We start from the raw sequence: 24,722 nt of genomic DNA on the forward strand, positions 1-24,722 counted from the left end.
TGCTCTCCTAGGTGCCTGGAGGACCTATAGACACAATGGTCTCACTCAGGTTACAGTTTAGGGCTGACATAAGTGAGGAAAAATAAGCTCCAGTCTGTGCTGTGAAAGTAAATAGGTCTGTGAGTTCAGCAATGTTCCACCCCCACCCCACCCGCAGTCTATGGGACTTGGTTTCTTCATTTATAAAATAAAGAAGTAAGACATTCTGGGAGTTGAGCTGACAGAGCTGCAGGCCCCCGTCTCACTCCCATTCCCAACATGAATGATAGATAAACATAAGAGAAGATCAATACATACTTGAGCTTGTCAAGGCAGGAATCAGAAACAAATCCAGAGTAGTTACCCACAAGACGGTGCTGTTACAATAGTCCAGGGGAGGGGTACATCAAGATATGGGCTCCAAGGATAAGAGTCTGATATTCTAACACATTCCAGTGAAGCAAACTGGCCATGCTTTGTGAGAGGTGGAGGACTGGAATGAAGATAACTTCATAAATCTAGAGCTTGGAAAAATCTCCCCTTACATGTAAAAGAGACCAGTAAACCCCAACCATGACCAAAGGTAATGGAGGCAACATTTTTTCTGCTTTGATTCTGGGAAGGGGGCAAAATAACTGAAACCCAAAAATACATAGTGCTTAGGTATGTGACCAGATCTATACTATCCACATGATGAGGAATTCAAGAATTCCACTGGAATTCACACTTCTATAACTTCACCATGGGACTCAAAAAAATTATGACTTTCACAAAAATTAACTCCAACTATAAAAATGTAAAATATCAAACCCACACAAAAATAAACTACATGCCCTATGAGGCAAAAGTCAATAGTAAGGGAAAGTACACAGGCAGAATAAACAGAAAAGTTAATACGCCACAATTTGAGATAATAGGATGATCTGAAAAAAAAATACCTATAAAATATGTATGTTTAAAATGCCAAAGTTATTGATCCTAGTGAGTAATACAGCTGCAGTAATAAGCCACAAATCCTATTAGCATAACACTATAAAGTTTATTACTCCCTCATATCATAATCAGAAATTTCCAGTGACTTTCCTAGGTGGCTAAGCTCCTCAAATCTTTCAGAGATACAAGATTCTTTGAACAACTCGATTGACTGTATTCTGGGGACCAGAGAAATGTGCTAATTGAAATTTCTGTTGGAGCTTCAACATTTATCCACCTTGCAAACAAGTGGGAGTATACCAGGGCCAGGCCTGGAAGCTGCTTGTATCATTTCTATCCATATTCCTTTGGCCAGAGCCCAGTCACTTCATCACAGCCTCAAATAAGGGAAGCTGGAAAACGGTCTTATCTGGGCCTGAGAAGAAAAAACAAAGGTAAGCAATGTTAGTAATATGGTATCCAGGAAATAAGGTAGGAATTAAAAGCATAAGGAGAGAACAAAACACAAAGGAATAGAAACAAATAGAAAAGAAAATGTGAGCATCTAGGGGGAAAAAAAAAACATGGTAATTAAAATTAAAACCTATGTTAGAGGAGATTGGCGGACAGCCCCGGTGGCCCAGCGGTTTAGTACCACCTTCGGCCTGGGGTGTGATCCTGGAGACTCAGGATCGAGTCCTCCATCGGGCTCCCTGCAAGGAGCCTGCTTCTCCCTCTGCCTGTGTCTCTGCCTCTCTCTGTGTCTGTCATGAATAAATAAATAAAATCTTTAAAAAAAAATAAAGAGAAGATTGGCTAATGATGAAGAGAACATTGGTACACTGGGAGCAAGAGCTGAAAAAGGTACACTGAAAATCACCCAGATAAGAAAGGTTAAGAAATAAGAAGGATAGAATAAGAACTCATCTAATAGAAGTCCTAGAAAATATTGATAAAGAGGATAGGTGAAAAATTATTTAAAGAGAAAATGATAAGAGGTTTAAGCCCTAAAAGAAATGTGACTCTCAAAATGAGGAAGTACAAGAAGCAAGGATCATGTTAAATAAACAAAAGATTCATGACCAGATAGTGAAGCTGGTGAAACTACTGAACAGCAAAACTACAATACAAATTCTTAAAGGAGACAAAAAGCAACAACATATATGCAAATATAAATAATCTCTGACTGTTAATAAGAATAATTTGGAAGGAAAAAGATATAATTGAAGAGGACATTTATAGTCTTTGCAAGATGGCAAATTCAGGAAACAAGCAAAATCTACTGCAAAAATAAGTCCACCTGGCCAAATTATAAAATATATTGGAAATTGAAAAATGCACTTTAAGAAATTTTATCTTGTGGACATTTAAAAAGTATATGCACCCAACAATTAGTGAAAACACATTCCTCTTGAACAGATGAAATATTTACATAAGGTTCCTCCTCTTCATTATTAATTATTATTAATATTATTTTTGTATATTCTCTTACTTTTTCTTACTCTATTTTATTAGTCTTTTTAAATAACCATATTTTAATTTTGTTGGTCTTATGTACTTGATTATGTTTTCATTAATTTCATATCTTTTTAAATATCTTCCTGCCTATAATCTTCTAGTTTATTTCTATTCTAAATTCTCAAATGACTACATCATTAATGTTTAATTTTTTTCTTGTCTAATAGAAAAGCAAACCAAAATACTAAGGCTAGTTAAATACTACAAGAAGAAAGAAATATATGGCAGTACAACTTATAGAATTAGATGCAGAAAACACATTACAATTAGTAAACCAAATCCAAAAAAAAACATAAAAATTAGTAATCATCAAACAGGATCATCTTAGTCAGCTCAGGCTACCGTAACAAAATAGTCCAGTCTTGGTGGCTAAAACAGCAGAAATGTATTTTCTCGTAGTTCTACGGGCTGGATGTCCAGAATCAAGGAGCTGTTAGGATAGGTTTCTGGTTAAGCAACTTCCTGACTTGCAGATGGTCACCTTTTCACTGTGTCTTCACTTGGCCTTTCCTCTGTACACACACAGGGAGAGAAAGAAATAGATCTGACATTTCTTCCTCTTCTTATAATGACACTAGTTCTATCAGATTAAGGTCCTACCTTTATGATATGACATCAAGTAACCTTAATTATCTTCTTAAAGGCCCTATCTCCAAATACAACCATACCAGATAGGACCTCAACATTTGAATCTGGGAGGACACAGTAAAGTTCATAATAAAGATTTCCACCAGAGTAAAGTGAATATCCCGATAAAGCAAATATTATAAAGATGTATTTATTTGAGATAGAGAGAATGTGTGTATGTGTATATAAGCAAGGTGGTGGAGGGGTTGGAGAGGGGCCTAGGAACTGGGAAGTTTATTCCCTGCTGAATGGGGAGCCTTACCCTGAGATCATGACCTGAACCAAACCAAAAGTTGGTGGCTCAACTCACTGAGCTCCAGGCGCCCCCCACCCAAATTAAGCAAATATTATAATAAAGCAAGCCAAATGAATCATTTGATTTCCTAGTGTTTGTAAAAGTTATGTTACACTATACTGTGGTATATTAAGTGTGCAGTAACATTATATCCAAAAAAATCAATGAACACACCTAATTAAAAAAAATGCTTTATTGCTAAAAATTGCTGACCATCATCTGACCTTTCAGCAAGTTGTAGGCTTTTTGCTGGTGGAGGATTTTGTCTCCATGTTTGTGGCTGCTGAGTGATTAGGGTGTTGGTTGGTGAAGTTGGGGTGGCTGTGGCAATTTCTTAAAATCACAATGCAGTTTGCCAGTTTTATTAACTCTTCCTTTCACGAACAATTTCTCCGTAGCATGCAGTGCTGTTTGATTGCATTTTACCCCCAGTAGAACTCTCAAAATTGTAGTCAATCTTCTCAAACCCTGCTGTTGCTCTATCAATTAACTTTATGTGATGTTCTAAATCCTTCGTTGTCATTTTGATAATCTTCACCAGGAGTACATTCCATCTCAAGAAACCACTTTCTTTGCTCATCCATAAATAGCAACTCCTCATCTATTAAAGTTTTATCATGAGATTACAGAAATTCAAATATAATAACAGTTAAAAAGTTCAAAATACTGGGAAAATTACCAAAATGTGTCATAGAAACCCAAAGTATGGAAATGCTGTTGGAAAAATGGTGCTAATGTCCACAATACCCAACTGTGGAAGGAGCCTCAGTGTCCATCGAAAGATGAATGGATAAAGAAGATGTGGTCTATGTATACAATGGAATATTACTCAGCCATTAGAAACGACAAATACCCACCATTTGCTTCAATGTGGATGGAACTGGAGTGTATTATGCTGAGTGAAATAAGTCGATGGGAGAAGGACAAACATTATATGGTCTCATTCATTTGGGGATTATAAAAAATAGTGAAAGGGAATAAAGGGGAAAGGAGAAAAATGAGTGGGAAATATCAGAGAGGGAGACAGAACATGAGAGACACCTTACTCTGGGAAACAAACAAGGGGTGGTGGAAAGGGAGGTGGGTGGGTGGTTGGGGTGACTGGGTGATGGGCACTGAGGGGAGCACTTGATGGGATGAGCACTGGATGTTATGCTATATGTTTGCAAATTGAACTCCAAAAAAAAAAAAAAAAAGAAAAAGAAAAAAAAAAACAGAAAAATGGTGCTAATAAACTTGTACAATATAGAGTTGCTACAAACCTTCAATTGGGGGAAAAAACAATATCTGAAAGACAATAAGGCAAAGCACAATAACATGAGATATTCTTGTACTCATTACTACATTTACAGGTGAACAATGTTGATATATCAACATTTATTGAATAAAATTCAATACCTGTTCAGGATTAAAAAATTGTTGTGCCCAAGATTGTGAATCCGAGAAAACCACCAAGGAGCCGACACCGATGCAAGTACATGAGGGTTTATTAACAAGCTCGAGCTTGGGTCCAAGTATACCCGACACAGCAGAGCAGGGACTTGGACCCCGAGGTGAGTTACAGCTGGGTTTTTATGGGCTGGTCTAGGGGTAAGGTGGGGTTTTTCAGTAAGGGTAGGGGTGTGAGAATCTCCAGTAAAGAGGTCTCACAAGCTCTTGCTTCCTTATTCCGATAAGGGCGTGCTTTGTTTTTTGTTTTTTTTCTGTAGCCGGGGTAAGGTAGAGTTCAGTACCTGGTCACAGTGGCCTGAGATGGCTACCAAAGCTACAATGGCTGTACTTGTGCCAATATTAAACTTGAATGGCTCTAATTTTCTCAGCCTCCACAAAAATCACCAGCCTAGGATTGAAGGAAACTATCTTAATCTAATTAAGTGCATCTTCTAAAAGCCTACAGCAAATATCATGTCTTTGTTTTTGTGTTTGAATAAACTTTTATGTTTAGAAAAGCTTTGGTTTTTCAAAAAAAATTGTAGAGATAGTACAGAGAATTTTCACACTCAATGAGAATAGACACTATTGTAAACGCCTAACATGTATGATACGTTCTTCCAACTAATGAAAGAATACTGACATGTTATTGTTAACTAAAGACCATAGTTTAAAGATTCAGATTTTCTTAGTTTTTACCTACTGTCTTCCTGTTCCAGGATCTCATGTGAGATACCACATCACATTTAGATATCATGTCTCCTTGAGCTCTTTTTGGCCATGATAGTTTTCCAGTCATGTTTGGTTTTTGCTGAGCTTGATAGTTTTGAAGAATACTGGTTAAGTATTTTGCAAAATGTCTCTCAGTTGGGGTTTGTTGGTATTTTTATTGTGATTACACTGAGGTTGTAGATTTGGGGAGGAAGACTCCAAAGATAAAGTGCCATTCTCATCAGGTCATTTCAATGATACCCACTACCAACATGACTTATCACTGTTGATGTTGGTCTTCATCACCTGGGTTGACATGATGTTTCTTACATTTCTCTACTGTGAAGTTACTGTTTTTTGCTTCCCAGTCTACACTGTGCTCTGTGGAAGGATGTTAGTATTCACAGTCCATGTATAAGGAGTGGAAAGTTATGATCAACCTCTTTAAAGTATTCTTATAAATTTTAAATACTCCTTAAAATATTTACATAAATTACTTGAAATCCTTCTACATGAGAGATTTATCTCTCCTCCCTCACATGTTTATTTATTCAATCATTTATTTATATCAGTGTACCACATGATATTTATTTTATACCGTGGGTTATAATCCAGTACGACTTTATTTTTTTACTCAAAGTGTTTCAGTTTTGATCATTAGGAAGGAGTTTTTTCTGTTGATTCCCATGTCCCTCTCATACACTCCCTTGTGGGCTTTTGTTTTTGCTTTTTTTTTTTTGAGTGCTCTCATATTTGCTAATACTATGTGATGGTTCAGACACATAATGTTTTTGGCTCCAGTTCTAGAATCAGCTATTTCTCCAAGGATCCCTATATCCTTTTGATTAAAAATGGCATTAGAAATGAAGATTTGAGCACTAGATGTGCTTGCTGCTGCTGGGTGAGGTTGCTTCTAGGCCTTGTGAAGCTTTTGGAAGGAGATATATGTTTGTCTAATCCATGTATACACAAATACCTATCTATAGCTATTGTAAGCCACACATAAGTTCACACTAACATCTGCAATTCTAACCTAATACTACATGAACCATTCTAGCCTCCTCCCCATTGTCTATGGGTAACCTCCAACTCCATCAATGAGAAGTGACTCCCCATTGCCATCTACTTACTTGCTGGTTGAATTCCAGTACACATGCACAAAGGTTTCAGATTTGTGCATTATCGATGGGAATGTGGTGCATATATGGTCCTTTTTGCCTTTTGTCTAAAAGTCTTCACTCATTTCCAAAGTTGCTTAGCTCAGTACTTTTCCTTCAACTTCTTAGTGAGGATATTTCAAGTATTCTTAATACCATTGGACATTTTTGTCATAGTCAACATTCCATCATGGAATCTCCTGATTATGTGATAATCTCCTAAATGATTTTTTAAAAAATTTGCGTCAATTGAGGCTCATTCAATTTGCATAGAGTTATATGGATTTTGAAAAAAAATGCATATTATCATGACTTTAACATTAAGATATGCAGAAAAATTTCTCTGTCCTATAAACTGCTCCTCCAAGACTCACTTATTAATATCTCATCCCTTCCCAAATCCTGGCAACAACTGATCCATTGATCATCCTTATAGTTTTACATTTTCCACAATGTCATATAAATGGACTCATAACATGTATGTAACTTTTTAAGACTGGTTTCTTTCATTTAGCAGTATACATTTAAGATTCATCCATGCTTTTACATGGCTTGGTAGCTTATTTCTTTTTATTGCTGAATACTATTTTATTATATGAGTGAAACATAGTTTTCTTACCCATTCACCTACTGAAGGACATTTTGGATGCTTCTAGTTTGAGGAAATTTGGAATAAAGTTATAATTAACACTCAATTCCAGATTTTCATGTATGTGTGGACATGAGATTTCAAATCATTAGATAAATACCTAGAAGGTTAATGAGTATCATATGATCAGACTATGTTTAGTGTATTAGTTTTCTACAGGTACCATAACAAAGAATTACAAAGTAAGGGGCTTAAACAACAAATATTTACTGTGTCACAATTACGGAGTCTACAAATCATTGTTACGGTGTTGCATGGGTGGTTTCTTCTGAAAGCTGTGAGGTAGAGTCTACTGCATATTTCTCTCCTATATTCTGATAGTTTGCTGGTAATTTTTGGCATTCCTTGGCATGTAGAAGCATGACCTGATCTTTTCTTCTATCTCTGCATGGTACTCTGTGTGTGTGCGTGTATGTCTCCAAATCACCTTTTTTTTTAAGATTTATTACTTTTTTTCAAAGATTTTATTTATTTATTTATGACAGACACAGCGAGGGAGAGAGAGAGAGAGAGAGAGAGAGGGAGGCAGAGACACAGGCAGAGGGAGAAGCAGGCTCCATGCAGGGAGCCCTACATGGGACTCGAGCCCGGATCTCCCGGATGACACCCCCCAGCTGAAGGCGGCGCTAAACCGCTGAGCCACCAGGATTGCCCCCAAATCACCTTTTTATAAGGATACTGGTCATATTAGATCAGGGGCCCATACTACTCCGGTATAACAGTATAATCAAATCTGTAATGACACTATTTTCAAAGAGTATTCGTATTCTGAAGTACTGGGATTTAGAACCTCAACATATTCAGGGGCAACGGTGAGGACAAAATCCATAACATTTAGGATTTTTGTATAAATCAGCAAATTATCTTCCCAAGTGGCCATACCATTTTACATTTCCATCAGAAATTAGAAAAGTCCTGGTTGCATTATATTCTTGCCAGCAGTTGGTATTACTAGTTTTTGGTTTTGTTTTGATAATGCTGTTGTTATTTGTAATTCTGCCATTCTAATAGATATGTAGTTGTAACTCATTGTTTTTGTCTTTCTCTAATGACAAATTATGTTGAGCCTCTTTTCATATAATTATTTGCCATCTATATATCTTCTTTGATGAGGTGTCTCTTTAGGTCTTTTTCCCATTTTGAAATTCTTGTCATTTGTTCTCTTATTGTTGAGTTTTAAGTAGTCTTTGTATATTGTAGGTAAATGTCCTTTATCAGATATGTGGTTAGTAAATGTTTTCTGCCTATTGATGAATTGTCTTTTCATTCTCTTAACAATGTTTTTGCAGGGCAAAAGTTTTAAATTTTAAAACATGCAAATTGTCGTTTTTTTCTTTAATGGATTTGCTTTTGGTGTTTTATGTAAAAACTCATCAAATCCAAGGTCACATGGATTTTTTTCCCTACAGCCCTACAGTTTCATAGTTTTACAGTTTTCTCCTATAGCTTCCTAGGATTTTTAAAAATATTTTATTTATTTATTCATGAGAGAGACAGAGAGAGACACAGAGACATAGGCAGAGGGAGAAGTAGGTTCCCTGTGAGGAGCCTGATGTGGGACCTCCTGGGACCCCAGGATCATGCCCTGAGCGAATGGCAGATGCTCACCACCCAGGTGCCCCACTTACTGGGATTTTTTATCTGAATTATGTTGAATCTATAGATCAAATTGGGAAGAACTGGCATATTAAAAATAGTAATTCTTCTAATTCATGAGCATGGAATATTCCATTTATTTATATCTTCCTTGAATAAAGATACTTTTATTTTGCCCTTTCCCATCTGTATACAATTTATTTATTTTTCTTGTCTTCCAGGATGATAATGAATAGCACTCGTGAAAGAGAGGACATCTTTGCCTTTATTCCAATCTTAGAGGGAAAGAGTTTGGTTTTAACCATCAAATATTGTTGTAGGTTATTTTCCATATATTCACTTGAGTTGAGTAAAGCCATTCTCTTTCACTCCTGGTTGTTATTGTTTTGCTGTGGTTTTGTTTTTGAGAGCTGTACTATGAATTGATATCTAATTTCATTAAACACTCTTACTGCTCCTAATGATATGATATATTTTTAAAACTTAATTTTTTGTTTAATGTTCAAACAATGAAGATATTCTTAAAATCAGGAACAGTATAAAGTTGCTCACTATTATCATTTCTATTCAATATTACTTGAAATATCTCCATACAATTCTATACATCTCAACAAGCATGTAAAAAATGTTTTTTCAGTAGCTTATTCATAATACCAGCACCCTATTATCTAGAAGTCAATCAATCAAAAGATTTCCTAATTTTTATTTTGAGAATATTTTAAGACATTGTTTAGTTTCAACTTAGTTAATAAATGGAAAGATGATGGGTTTATAGCTAGGGAGATTTACTATATTAAAGATGTCAATGGTCTCCAAATTAGACTATACATTTAATATTATCGGTCAAAATCCTGAAATATTACTTTGTGAAGATTTACCAGCCAATCCTAAAGTTCATATTCCAAGAGTAAAAGAACAAGAAAGTTCCATTTTCTGTAATGGCAGAATTGATAATTCTGAAAACCTCATTGAAAACAATTAGAGTATTAGTCAAAATGTACTTTAAAATTCTGTTTGGCACTATGCTTAAAGAAAGAAGCCAGACACTAGAGTATGTGTACTATATGATTCCATTTTTATAAAGTTCTAGAAAAGATGAAGGTAATCTATAGGGAGAAAACAGATTAGTATTGCTTGGGACCAGAGACAAGGGGTTGTTGAGTGCAGAAAACATGCAGGAAGTTTTTATTATGATAATAATGTTTCATATCTTGATTATGATGATTGCTATACAAGTATATACTAGTATATTATAAGTAATCAAACTATGCAGTATCTTATATGTAGATTATCCCTCAATAGTTTTTTTTAAAAACCTATTTGAAAGTATCAGAGGGTTAACAAGACAGTAAACAAGATAGTACCCACTAAAGACAAGGGTCTTGGGAAAGGAAGAGATACAGTAAAGTTTTTGGAGAAACTATTCCTGAGTTGCCATTTGCCACCTCCAGAGAAGGAAGCCAAAAGAGGATGAACTGACAGCCTCATAGAAGCTAGAAAGACAAGGACTGATAGAGGGCCAAAGAGGAGACGAGAGCTAGTAAATTTCTTTTGCTTGGCATTAGTAACTGCATTGGCTATGTCACATACATAAGTGTGAATCAGAAGTAGACAAGACCTGGGGACACCTGGGTGGCTTAGGGGTTGAGCATCTGCCTTTGGCTCAGGTTGTGATCCTGGGGTTCTAGGATCCAGTCCCATATCAAGCTCCCCACAGGGAGCCTACTTCTCCCTCTGCTTATGTCTCTGCCTCTCTTGTGTCTCTCATGAATAAATAAATAAAATCAAGGAAGAAGAAGAAGAAAGAAGAAGAAGAAGAAGAAGAAGAAGAAGAAGAAGAAGAAGAAGAAGAAGGGGGAGGAGAAGGGGGAGGAGGAGGAGGAGGAGGAGGAGGAGGAGGAGACGACAAGAACTTTCTGGGGATGCAGTTCAGCTTTAAGCCATATCAGTCCTGGGAATTAGCCAAAAGTGAGACCAGATTGCACTCCCAGCTACTTGGTTAAAGTAAATATGAACCTTCTATGGTGGGAGATATTATTGTAAGCCTCAAATTATTTTTATTTATTTTTATTTTTTTCAAATTATTTTTAGTAACAATTTTGCAAACACCACATCCAACACATGATAAATAATAACCCAGCAACCAAAGTCATCAAAAACATGGAAAGTCTGAGAAACTTACACATACTAGAAGAGTCTAAGGAAACATAGTAACTAAATGCAACTTGATATTTTAGATGGGCTCCTAAAAAAGAAAAAGAATAGTAGTGCAAAACTGTTGATACAGAAATAGAATGTAGAATTGGTTATATGCCAATGTTGGCTCATTTTGTCACAAATGTACCATACTAAAAGAAGACATTAACAATAGGAAAATGGCGAGGGATATAAAGGAACTTTCTACACTGGATTAGCAACTTTTCTGTCAATTTAAAACCACTTAAACTAAAACATTTACAAAAAATTTCACATGAAGAGACAAGACCAGTTAAAAAGAAACAGGAGCAATGACTACTCAATAGAAATAGATAAATGGTCTCAAGAAATTGAAGTTAACAGTAATAGCCTTTAAAATGACTATATATATTATTAAAGACAGACAGACACAGGGAGAGAGATAGAGTGAATCTCAAGCAAGCTCTGTGCCAGCACAGAGCCCAATGCGGGGCTCAATCTTACCACCCTAAGATCATGACCTGAGCCAAAATCAAGAGTCAGGCACTTAACCTACTGAGCCACGCAAGTGCCCCCAAAATGACTATAGTGAATGTGTTCAAAGGAGATTAAAAACAATAGTGGGATGTTGGCAAAAAGTATACACTTTTTAAAACGTTTTTATTTATTCATGAGAGACACTGAGAGAAGAGAAAGAAAGAGACAGAGACACAGGCATAGGGCGAAGCATCCAGGGACCCCGATGTGAGACCCGATGTGGGACTCAATCCCAGAACTCCAGGATCACCCCCAGAGCCAGAGGCAGGCACTAAACCCCTGAGCCACCCAGGGATCCCCAAATAAACACTTAAAAAAACAGACAAAAGACTAAAGCTAAAAAATTTTTAAACATTTAAGCTCAAAACTTAAATTAATGAATTCAATGGATGAGGCTTCTTCCTTTATCTTTGACATGTAAAGAGGTTGGTAGTCACATTCCTGTCCCTCCCTATAAGCAAGAGAATACAAGCAAACTGCCAAATCAAAATCTGGAGTCATGCATAGCCAGAGAGAAACTTGCTTGCTTTAAAACAGAAGCTGCTAGACACCCTAAACTAGTAGGATCACTGACCTATCCAGCAGTTTACTCAGTTTCTGGAGGCTGAATGAGGACTAACTTGAGAACAAGAAATTCCTGGGTCACATTCATAGAAATATCCCCATACACTTATCGACTCTTTCCCTCAAAGAACCACAACAGGTTCCCAAAGTGAAGATATAAGAAAAATTCCCTTGTAGTCATGGAAAAAGAAAGTCATTGATAATCTCTTCTCCCTAACAAAGACTGACTTCCCAGGGGAAACCTCATTCCAGCAACAGCAAGGAAAGTCCAATCCACTCTAATCTGCCCTAGACTTTCTGTCTCATCTACCAAAAAAAAAAAAAAAAAAAAAAAAGTCCACAAGGGACACAATTTCACCAAAATAGATTGGAAATGCTGCAACCTTGAAAGAAAGTAGGGGATAGAGATGAAATACAGATATAAATCTTGGGAAGGCCACACTCCAACACAGAAAAAATACTTGAGGGATATATCTGAGATCTTTCCTAAATTGATGACAGATGACAAACCACAGACCTAGAAATCTCAGAGAACCTAAGTGAGACAAATACAATAAATAAATAACAACTGGACAAATTGTATTTAAACTACAGAAAACTGAAGGCAAAGAAAATCTTGGAGATTCTTTTTATATAATTTTATTTTTTATTGGTGTTCAATTTCACAACATACAGAATAACACCCAGTGCTCATCCCATCAAGTGCCCCCCTCAGTGACCGCCACCCAGTCACTCTCACCCCCAGCCATGTCCCCTTCCACCCCCCACCCAGTTCATTTCCCAGAGTTAGGAGTCTCTCAAGTTCTGTCTCCCTTTTTGATATTTCCCACTCATTTTTTTCTCCTTTCCCCTTTATTCCCTGTCACTATTTTTTATATTCCCCAAATGAATGAGACCATAAAATGTTTGTCCTTCTCCGATTGACTTATTACACTCAGCATAATACCGTCCAGTTCCATCCACGTCAAAGCAAATGATGGGTATTTGTCGTTTCTAATGGCTGAGTAATATTCCATTGTATACATAAACCACATCTTCTTTATCCATTCATCTTTCGATGGACACCGAGGCTCCTTCCACAGTTTGGCTATCGTGGACATTGCTGCTATAAACATCGGGATGCAGGTGTCCCGGTGTTTCATTGCATCTGTATCTTTGGGGTAAATCCCCAGCAGTGCAATTGCTGGGTCATACGGCAGGTCTATTTTTAACTCTTTGAGGAACCTCCACACAGTTTTCCAGAGTGGCTGCCCCAGTTCACATTCCCACCAATAGTGTAAGAGTGTTCCCTTTTCTGCGCATCCTCTCCAACATTTGTGGTTTCCTGCCTTGTTAATGTTCCCCATTCTCACTGGTGTGAGGTGATATCTCATTGTGGTTTTGATTTGTATTTCCCTGATGGCAAGTGATGCAGAGCATTTTCTCATGTGCGTGTTGGCCATGTCTATGTCTTCCTCTGTGAGATTTCTGTTCATGTCTTTTGCCCATTTCATGATTCAATTGTTTGTTTCTTTGCTGCTGAATTTAGTAAGTTCTTTATAGATCTTGGGTACTAGCCCTTTATCTGATACGTCCTTTCCAAATATCTTCTCCCATTCTGTAGGTTGCTTTTAATTTTGTTGACTGTATCCTTTGCTGTGCAAAAGCTTCTTATCTTGATGAAGTCCCAATAGTTCATTTTTGCTTTTGTTTCTCTTGCCTTCGTGGATTTATCTTGCAAGAAATTACTGTGGCCGAGTTCAAAACGGGTGTTGCCTGTGTTCTCCTTTAGGATTTTGGTGGAATCTTGTCTCCACATTTAGATATTTCATCCATTTTGAGTTTATCTTTGTGTATAGTGAAAGAGAGTGATCTAGTTTCATTCTTCTGCATGTGGATGTCCAATTTTGCCAGCACCATTTACTGAAGAGACTTTTTTCCACTGCGTAGTCTTTCCTCCTTTGTCGAATATTAGTTGACCATAAAGTTGAGGGTCCACTTCTGGGTTCTCTATTCTGTTCCATTGATCTATGTGTCTGTTTTTGTGCCAGTACCACACTGTCTTGATGACCACAGCTTTGTAGTACAACCTGAAATCTGGCATTGTGATGCCCCCAGATATGGTTTTCTCTTTTAATATTCCCCTGGCTGTTCGGGGTCTTTTCTGATTGCACACAGATCTTAAAATAATTTGTTCAAACTCTCTGAAGAAAGTCCATGGTATTTTGATAGGGATTGCATTAAACGTGTAGATTACCCTGGGTAACATTGACATTTGCACAATATTAATTCTTCCAATCCATGAGCATGTGATATTTTTCCATCTCTTTGTCTCTTCCTCAATTTCTTTCAGAAGTGTTCTACAGTTTTTAGGGTATAGATCCTTTACCTCTTTGGTTAGGTTTATTCCTAGGTATCTTAAGCTTTTGGGTGCAATTGTAAATGGGATTGACTCTTTAATTTCTCTTTCTTCAGTCTCATTGTTAGTTTATAGAAATGCCACTGACTTCTGGGCATTGATTTTGTATCCTAACACACTGCCATATTGCTGTATGAGTTCTAGCAATCTTGGGGTGGAGGCTTTTGGGTTTTCTGTGTACATTCTCATGTCATCTGCAAAGAAGGAGAGTTTGACTTCTTCTTTGCCAATTTGAATACCTTTTATTTCTTTTTGTTGTCTGATTGCTGAGGCTAGGACTTCTAGTACTATGTTGAATAGCAGTGGTGAGAGTGGACATCCCTGTCTGGTTCCTGATCTTAGGGGAAAGGCTCCCAGTGCTTCCCCATGAGAATGATATTTGCTGTGGGCTTTTCATAGATTGCTTTTAAGATATCGAGGAATGTTCCCTCTATCCCAAAACTCTGAAGAGTTTTGGTCAGGAATGGATGCTGTATTTTGTCAAATGCTTTCTCTGCATCTATTGAGAGGATCATATGGTTCTTGCTTTTTATCTTTCTGATATGATCAATCACATTGATTATTTTACGAGTGTTGAACCAGCCTTGCATCCTGGGGATAAATCCTACTTGGTCATGGTGAATAATCTTCTTAACGTATTGTTGTACCCTATAGGCTAGTATTTTATTGAGAATTTTTGCATCCATGTTCATCAGGGATATTGGTCTATAATTCTCCTTTTTGGTAGGGTCTTTGTCTGGTTTCGGAATTAAGGTGATGCTGGGTTCATAGAACGAGTTTGGAAGTATTGCATCTCTTTTTATCTTTCCAAACAGCTTTAGTAGAATAGGTATGGTTTCTTTTTTAAACGTTTGATAGAATTACCCTGGGAAACCATCTGGCCCTGTACTTTTGTGTCTTGGGAGGTTTTTGGTGACTGGTTTAATTTCCTTGCTGGTTGTTGGCCTGTTCAGGTTTTCTATTTCTTCCTGTTCCAGTTTTGGTAGTTTGCAGTTTTCCAGAAATGAGTCCATTTCTTCTAGATTGCCTAATTTATTGGTGTATAGCTGCTCATAATATGTTTTTAAAATTGTTTGTATTTCCTTGGTGTTGGTAGTGATCTCTCCTTTCTCATTCATGATTTTAGTAATTTGAGTCTTCTCTCCTCTTTTTAATAAGGCTGGCTTATCTATCTTATTAATTCTTTCAAAGAACCAAGTCCTGCTTTTGTTGATCTGTTCCACAGTTCTTCTGGGCTCTATGTCATTGAGTTCTGCCCGAATCTTTATTAACTCTCTTCTTTGACTGGGTGAAGGTTTTATTTGCCCTTCCTTCTCCAGCTCCTTTAGGTGCAAGGTTAGCTTTTGTATTTGAGTTCTTTCCAGTTTTTGGATGGATGCTTGCATTACGATGTATTTCCCCAGCAGGACTGCTTTTGCTGTATCCCAAAGATTTTGAATGGTTGTATCTTCATTCTCATTAGTTTCCATGAATCTTTTTAATTCTTCCTTAATTTCCTTGTTGACCCTTTCATCTTTTAGCAGGATGGTCCTTAACCTCCACGTGTTTGAAATCCTTCCAAACTTCTTCTTGTGCTTTAGTTCTAATTTCAAAGCATTATGGTCTGAGAGTAAGCAGGGGACGATCCCTATCTTTTGGTATTGGTTCAGACCTGATTTGTGACCCAGTATGTGGTCTATTCTGGAGAAAGTTCCATGTGCACTTGAGAAGAATGTATTCAGTTGCATTTGGATGTAAAGTCCCATAGATATCTGTGAAATCTATCTGGTCTAGTGTATCATTTAAAGCTCTTGTTTCTATGGGGATGTTGTGCTTAGTAGACCTATTGAGTGTAGAAAGTGCTAGATTGAAGTCACCAAGTATAAGTGTATTATTATCTAAGTATGTCTTAACTTTGATTATTAATTGATTGATATACTTGGCAACTCCCACATTCGGGGCATATATATTGATGATTGTTAAGTCCTCTACTTGGATAGATCCTTTAAGTAAGACATAATGTTCCTCTTTATCTCTGACTACAGTCTTCGGGATAAAGTTTAGTTTATCTGATATAAGGATGGCTACCCCTGCTTTCTTTTGAGGACCATTTGAATGGTAAATGGTTCTCCAACCTTTTATTTTCAGGCTATAGGTGTCCTTATGTCTAAAATGAGTCTCTTGTAGACAGCAAATAGATGGGTCCTGCTTTCTTATCCAGTCTGAAACCCTGTGCCTTTTGATGGGGTCATTAAGCCCATTCACATTGAGAGTTACTATTGAAAGTTATGAGCTTAGTATCACCATGATACCTATTCAGTCCCTGTTTTTGTGGATTGTTAAAGAGGAATTTTAAGAGTCCCCCTTAAAATTTCTTGCAGACCTGGTTTGGAGGGCACATATTCTTTCAGTTCCTGCCTATATCGGAAGCTCTTTATCTCTCCTTCTATTCTGAATGAGAGCTTTGCTTGGTAAAGTATTTTTGGCTGCATGTTCTCATTTAGGACCCTGAATATATCCTGCCAGCCCTTTCTGCCCTCCAGGTGTCTGTGGAGAGGTCTGCTATTAATCTAATATTTTTCCTCATAGAAGTTAGAGATTTCTTGTCTCTTGCTGCTTTAAGGATCTTCTCTTTGTCTTTGGAATTTGCAAGCTTCACTATTAAATGTCGAGGTGTTGAGCGGTTTTTATTGATTTTAGGGGGAGATCTCTGTATTTCCTGGATCTGAATGCCTGTTTCCCTTCCCAGATTAGGAAAGTTTTCAGCTGATTTGTTCAAATACATATTCTGGCCCTCTGTCCCTTTCGACGCCCTCGGGAACCCCAGTTAAACGTAGATCTTTCTTTCTCAGACTGTCATTATTTTCCTTAATCTATCCTCATGATCTTTTAATTGTTTTTCTCTTTTTTCCTCAGTTTCCCTCTTTGCCATCAACTTGTCTTCTATGTCACTCACTCATTCTTCTACCTCGTTAACCCTCCTTGCTAGGACCTCTAGTTTGGATTGCAATTTATTTAATTGATTTTTAATTTCTGCCTGATTAGATCTAAATTTTGCAGTCATGAAGTCTCTTGAGTCCCTTATGCTTTTTTCTAGAGCCACCAGTAGCTTTATAATAGTGCTTCTGAATTGGCTTTCTGACATTGAATTGTAATCCAAATTTTGTAACTCTGTGGGAGAGAGGACTGTTTCTGATTCTTTCTTTTGAGGTGAGGTTTTCCTTCTTGTCATTTTTCTCAGTGCAGAGTGGCCCAAAACAAGTTGTATTGGGAAAAGGAGAAAAAGAGAGAAGAGAAAGAAGAAAAGAAAAAGAAGAAAGAAAAAGAAAAAAGGGGGAAAAAGAGAAAAAAAGAGAAGAAAAGAAAAAAGAAAAAAAGGGTGTGTGTGAAGCAAACAGAAATCAAAAAACAAGAGGGAGTACCCTCTGATTCTGTACACCTAAATCCCTCAACTTCCCCTGGAACTTTCCAGTGCTGCTTGGTCAATAATTTGTTTTTCCCCTGTTAGTCGAGCTGGTCTTCTGGGGGAGGGGCCTGCTGTGCTAATTTTCAGGTGTTAGCACTTGGGGGAGCTGCTCAGCCTCCTGCCTGGTGCAGGGCTCAGTGAAAGATGTTTAACCTGTTTATCCGGTGAGGCCACTGTGAAGGTCAGTGGGAGTTGTTTATCCTGTGAGGCCCCAGGAGGAACAACCACAGTGGCGGGTGGCCATCTCTCCAGCCCTGGAGTCAGCTCCCACAGTAACTACAGAGCTCTCAGTCTGCAGGGAACTGGATGCTCCCAGGGCGGGGCCGCTGATCTCTACAGCTTGGGGCACCCAGCGGCAGGAGTGTCCTTGCTGTCCTTGGCCCTCCCGGCCTCTGCCTGTCCCTGGAGGAGCGCCGGATCCTGGGCTGTGTACCCGGTGCCCTGTGCTCCCGGCCTGGGCTGCTGGAATCGCGCTCCCGCCCCGCAGCCCCCTCTGTGCAGCCTCCGCCTGAGCCACCTCTGAGCTGCTCCTGGGTCCAGCCGGGCACCTGCTGCAGCCCTTTAGGGAGCTCGGCCTGCGGAGTGTGGCGCACTCTCCCTGGGGCGCAGGTCCTCTGTTAGTGCCCCTGGGAGCCTGAGGGCATCCCCGCCCTCCTTGGATCCTGCTCCAACTCCCTGCGAGCGCCTTTCCCTCCGGGAAGATTGGTGAAGCCCCTGCTACTCCAGGACAGGGCTCTCGGTCCTGGGGACACTCACCCGGCCTTAACCTGGCTCCTCATGGGGCCCCTCCCCCTTGGATGCCTTTTGTTTATTTCTTTTTTCCCTCATCTTCCTACCTTGTAGAAGCGTGAACTCTTCTCACTGTAGTATTCCAGCTGTTCTCTCTTTAAATCTCAAGCCGAATTTGTAGGTTTTCAGGATAATTTGAAGGTTATCTAGGTAATTTGGTGGGGACAGGTGACTTGAGGACCCTACTCTTCCGCCATCTTGCCCCACCTCCAAATCTTGGAGATTTTAAAGAAAATATTCAATGGATGGATTTAACAGCAGATTACACATGGCTAAAGAATGAATTAGTGATCTGAAAGATAGGACAAAGGATAGGCTAAAGCATGGAAGGACAAAAGGATGGAACAATACCAAAGAGAAAAAAAAAAGAAACAAAGGATCAAGATCTAACCTTCATGTATTTGTTATCTCAGTAGAAGAGGAGAGTGGATATGGGACAAAAGTAATATTAAAAGGGTAAATTCTGAGAACTTTTTGATATTGATAAAAAGACATCAAACCACATACTCATTTGATCATGAATTTGATTAATACTGAATTTTATTTGTTAATAAATTTTCAAAGAATTCCCCACCTATAAAATATATTGCTCTAAATTCTTCATTCTTGCAATACCATTGTCCAGTTTTGGTAGAACTACTGTAGCCTAAAAATAAATTGGGAAATATTTCTCCTCTATTTTCTGAAAGAGTTTGTGCAAGATTTTTTTTCTTCATGAAATGTTTGATAAAACTAACTAGTAAGGGTATCTGCCTGGAGTTTTCTTTATGGGAAGTTTTATGTTTTAATATAAACTCAAGTTTTCATAGATATCATGCAACTCAGAATTTCTTCTTGCAAAAAATTTACTGTTGCATGTTTCAATTGTCTATTTTATTTGTTATTGGATTTATTGACATAAGTTTATTATATTCTTACATTACCATATTTATGTCTGTGAGCAATATAGTGATATTTACTCTTCATTCCCATTTTCAATAATTTACATTTTCCTTTTTTGTTGATGACTCTCACAGGATTTATCAATATTATTATTATTATTAATCTTTCCAGAAAACCAACTTTTTGCTTTGTTAATTTTCTCAACTTTACGTTCTCAAAAATTTTCATTGATTTCTACTTTTATGTTGGTTATTTCCTTCTACCAATTTTAGGTTTAACTTACTGATATTTACACATTTCTTAAGCTATAAACTGAGATCATTGCTTTTAGACCTCCTCTCAAATGTAAGTGTTTAAAGATAAAAAAAATCCTTGGAGTGCTTCATGTTGCAGTTCTTTGAGCATCTGACTCTTGGTTTCAGCCCCACTTCAGGCTCCAAGCCCAGGGTAGAGTCTGCTTGGGTTTCTCTCTCCCTATGCTCCTCCCTGCCCTTCCTTGCCATGCTTTCTCTCTCAAAAAAAATCTTAAAAAAGGTAAAAAAAAAAGATATTGCCTTAGTTGCTCCTACTAATTTTGATGCGTTCTGTACCCATTACCTGCGGTTCAAAAAATTTTCTAACTTTTTTGTAATTTCTTCTTTGGCCAATAGTTTATTTCCTAGTCTGCTATTTTATTTTCAAATATTCATATCTCTTCTAGATACATAATTTTTATTTAATTCATTTGTGATAAGAATAAATATTTTATTATTTCAATCCTTCAAACTATATTAAGACTTACTTTTGGCCTAGCATATGATAAATGTTCTATTATGGTGAACATCCCATAAGTATTTGAAAAAATATGTTTTCTGAAGTTGTTGAATGTAGTATCCTAGAAATGTCAATTAGACAAGTGAGTTGATACAGTTGTTTATATATTCTGTATCCTTACTGATTCTTTTTAATTTTTAAGAGACTATCTTTGATGATTATTCTAATCTCCCTTTAGTTTTGCCAGTTCTGCTTCATGTATTTTTAGTTTGTTTTTATGGATATAGGCATTAATGGCTGTTAGATTGATAAATTGACTTTTAGCATTATAAAATATTGTTCAATTCTGATCATTCTCTTTGGTCTATTTTCATATAAATATGGTTATACCAGCTTTCCATACTTACTGTTTGTATGTCACATCCTTTTAAAATAATCTTTTACTTGCAATTTTGGCTTTATATTTAAAATATGTCTTGGAGATAGCATACAGCTGTGTGTTGCTTTCTTAAAGTATAAATACCTCAGATATTACAAAGTGTTGGTCCATCTACATTCAATAGAATTATTGCTTTGGTTAAATTAAGTCTATCATTTTGACTTAATTTAGTTAATCAATCCATTGTTTGTACTTCTATTTCTATTTTCCTGCCTCTTTTTGTTAACCAAAATTTTATATTCCCTTGCGTTTTTAATTTCTCTGTTGCATTTTTAATTATACTATTTTGCATTTATTAGTGTTTGCTCCAGAAATTTCAATATGTATTATTAATTTATGATTGTCTATTATGGTTACTATTGTACTACTTCCTATAAAGTGTAAAATCTTACATAAGTAAAATTCTGTTTACTTCTCTTGTCTTTTGTACAATTATTATCATATATATTACAACTACATGTGTAATAAAACTCACATTACAATGTTATTGCTTTTTATTTAAATAGTGAGTTGAGGCATGCCTGGCTGGCTCAGTTGGCAGAGCACATAAATGTTGATCTAAGGGTTATAAGTTCAAGCCCCACTTTGGGTGAAGAGATGACTTAAAAATAAAATAAAATAAATAGTGAATGGAGTTTTTAAAAAATAAAATTAAGAAAAACTTACCTGCTAATAGCCTACTATTGATCGGAAGCCTTGCCAATAACATGAATGATCCATTAACACATATTTTGTATGTTAAATGTATTATATACTGTATTCTTACAAAAAGTAAGCTAGAGAAAATAAAATGTTATTAAGAAAATCACAAAAAAGATAATGTTACATAATCATTAATAATAACTATTTGTGGAGCTAGTCTTATTTCTAAGTTTCCATCTCATTTCCTTGTAGAACTTCTTTTGTTATTTCTTATAGTGTAGGTTTGCTGGAAACACATATGCACAGCTATTATTTATCTTTGTTTCATCTTCATTTTTAAGAATATCTGATGGATATAGAATACTGGTTTGACAGGGTACTAGATTCCCAATATGATCATTCCTTGTGAATATATTTTTATGTTTTAGAAGAAACCCAAAAGAGTTGATCTAATGTCCTTGTCTGTTATTTCCAATATCTGAGACACCTTGGGTTTTGTTTCTATTGACTATCTTTTTTCTTCTTAATTATGAGCCACATTTTTTCTACTTCTTTGTGTGTCTAATCATTTTTTAATTATGTCAGAGATTATAGATGATACATTTTAGAGAGTGCTTTAAGAAATACTAAGTTTTGTTCTGGCTGGCAGTTATTTATAGGGTACTGTTCTGTTCTCTTTTTTTGTTAGTTTTATTCTTTGTTTAGGTGAATTTTTTCACCTAAATTATAAACTTAGTCCAGAGCCTAGCTCTTATTCTAAAGTGTGATCCTTAATTCTAGCCTTGGCTTTTTTGGGATCACAATTGAATGGCCAAGGTACTTGGCAACGTGTTTCCACTTTGGCCTGTCCAAAACACCAACATCACTCAGTACAGGTCTGGCATCTCTGTTCAGGTTTCATTCCCATAACAGGTAATTTCTCTTAGGTTTTATAGAGTTGTTTTCTGTGATTTGTGGCGAAGGTCTTGGCCAAAGGCTCCCGGTTAGTTCATTCACAAATTTTTGGACCACCATCCTCTGCATTACACCCTCTTCTAAGGTATGCTAACATACAAATGCCAGCCACTTTCTGCCAGTTAGAAATCCCATCTTTGCCTCCTGAGCTCAACAAAACCACTGTGCTCTGCTTGGATTCCATCTCCCCTTGTCTGGGTCCCAAAAGTTCTCTCAGGCAGAAAGCAAAAGGAAGTGCAGGGCTTGTTTTTTTTTTTTTCTTTCCATTTTGAAACCAGTCCTATACTGCCTGCTATCCAACATCTAATAACAGTTGTCTGATAATTTTATAGTTGTTTATGATAGCAGTACTCCTTCATGACTTGAAGAGGATAGCTTTTATACTCATAACATTTAAAAGTAAATATCTAGTATTCCACAGTTTAAAGCTAAGCATTGTATTAGCCTTCCTCCAACACAATACAGGGAACTTAGAACACTTTAAATGTGATTGTAGACATTTAAGTATTGTATGCTATTATTATTAGAACTTTCATTTCTTTCTTGCTTTTTGCTCTTGAATATATGCATCATTATTGTTATCTATTACTTTTACTATTATTGTTTTAATCAGTAGGTATTTGTCTATATTTCTTCCACGTTTCCTGTGTATTTTAACCATGCCATTTCTTTTTACATCTCAGGCTCTGGTTATTTTAATTTTTCAGAAACATTGTCCTGTAATGTTACCACACTTAAGATCTAATGATTTTTAAATAATTCAAGCTTTGTTTTCTAAATGTGCTTTATTTTGCTCCACTTTTAAGATGAACTTTTTGTTGAAGGAATACAAAGGAAAGAACAACACAACTCTTAAAAATACCACTCAATGAATTCACAAAATTAAAACACCTTGTAATTAATGCCTAGACCAAGACACAAAACATTAGCTACAAAAGCAGGAAAGTCCTGTTCAGTCACTAGCCCTCCTCACAAAGTAGTGATTAGACTGACTTCTAATACTAGAGGGTGAGTTTGAATGTTTTTATATTCATATCAATTGAATCTTACAACATGTATTCTTTTGGTTCTGGTTTTTTTCACTCAACATTGTTTTTGGGATCTATCTATGTTGTTGGCTGTAGTTTTAATTTCTTCATCCTAATTGTCAGATACTATTTGATTGTAGTAATATACCCTGGTATCTGCTATGGATGGAAACTAGTTGTTTCTAGTGTAAAGTTATAATGAATAATGCTACAATGAATATGGATGAAAATGTATTTTCAGGAAAACATGTGGATATTTCCATTGGATACTGTGATATTGTGCATAATTTACATGTTAACTTGACTGGGTCATGGATACCTACAGTTTTGATTGATTGAATATATTGAACATTATTCTAGGTGTTTCCATGAGGGCGTTTTTGGTTTTGTTTGTTTCAAATTCTTATTTAAATTCCAATTAGTTAACATATAGTGCAATAATAAACTATATTAACATATAGTTAATATATAACTATATTGCACATATAGTGCAATGTTGGTCTCAATACCCGGTGCTTAGTTTAGTTTAGTTTAGTTATTCATGAGAGGCATAGAGAGAGACACAGGCAGAGACACAGGCAGAGGGAAAAGCAGGCTCCAAGCAGGGAGCCTGACGCAGGACTGGATCCCGGGTCTCCAGGGAAGGCGGCACTAAACCACTGGGCCACTGGGGCTGCCCCCGGTGCTCATTTTAAAAAGTGCCCTCCTTAATACCCACCACCGATTCAACCCATACCCCACCAATCTCTCTCCATCAACCTCAGTTTTTTTCTCTATAGTTGAGTCTCTTTTGGCATGCTGCCCTCTCTTTCCCCTCTCCTTTCCATTAGTTCACATATATTGTTTCTTAAAGTCCACATATGAGTGAAATCATATATTTGTCTCACTCTGACTCATTTCACTTAGCATAATATACTCTAGCTCCAGGTGTGTCATTGCAAATGGCTAGATATAATATTCCATTACATATTAAATATATATTATATATATATAATGCATACATATTGTAATATATTGGTATGATGAAACCATTCATTGTTGACGGACATTTGGACTCTTCCATAATTTGGCTATGGTTGACAATGCTGCTATAAACATCAGGGGGGTGCATGTATCCCTTTGAATCAATATTTTGTATCTTTTGGGTAAATATCTAGTAGTGCAATTGCTGGATTGTAGGGTAGTTCTATTTTTAACTTTTTGAGGAAACTCCATACTATTTTTCAGAGTGGCTATACCAG

The 24,722-nt window shown here is 36.7% G+C and overlaps 1 long non-coding RNA gene across 6 annotated transcripts in view; it reads right to left on the minus strand.

The window, feature by feature from the left end:
- Window positions 1-24,722, minus strand: part of LOC140615841 (uncharacterized) — a 176,785-nt gene continuing 152,063 nt past the window's right edge. For 5 of the 6 annotated variants that reach the window (XR_012016349.1, XR_012016347.1, XR_012016344.1 and 2 more), the window contains 2 exons: window positions 2,752-2,921; window positions 1-1,327 (listed from right to left, as the gene is read on the minus strand). This is a non-coding gene — a long non-coding RNA (uncharacterized lncRNA). The remainder of the gene's footprint in view (window positions 1,328-2,751; window positions 2,922-24,722) is intronic. The other variant, XR_012016350.1, reaches the window with a different exon arrangement.

This window comes from Canis lupus, chromosome 2 (genome assembly GCF_048164855.1).
Source record: "Canis lupus baileyi chromosome 2, mCanLup2.hap1, whole genome shotgun sequence".
Lineage (NCBI taxonomy): Eukaryota > Metazoa > Chordata > Mammalia > Carnivora > Canidae > Canis > Canis lupus.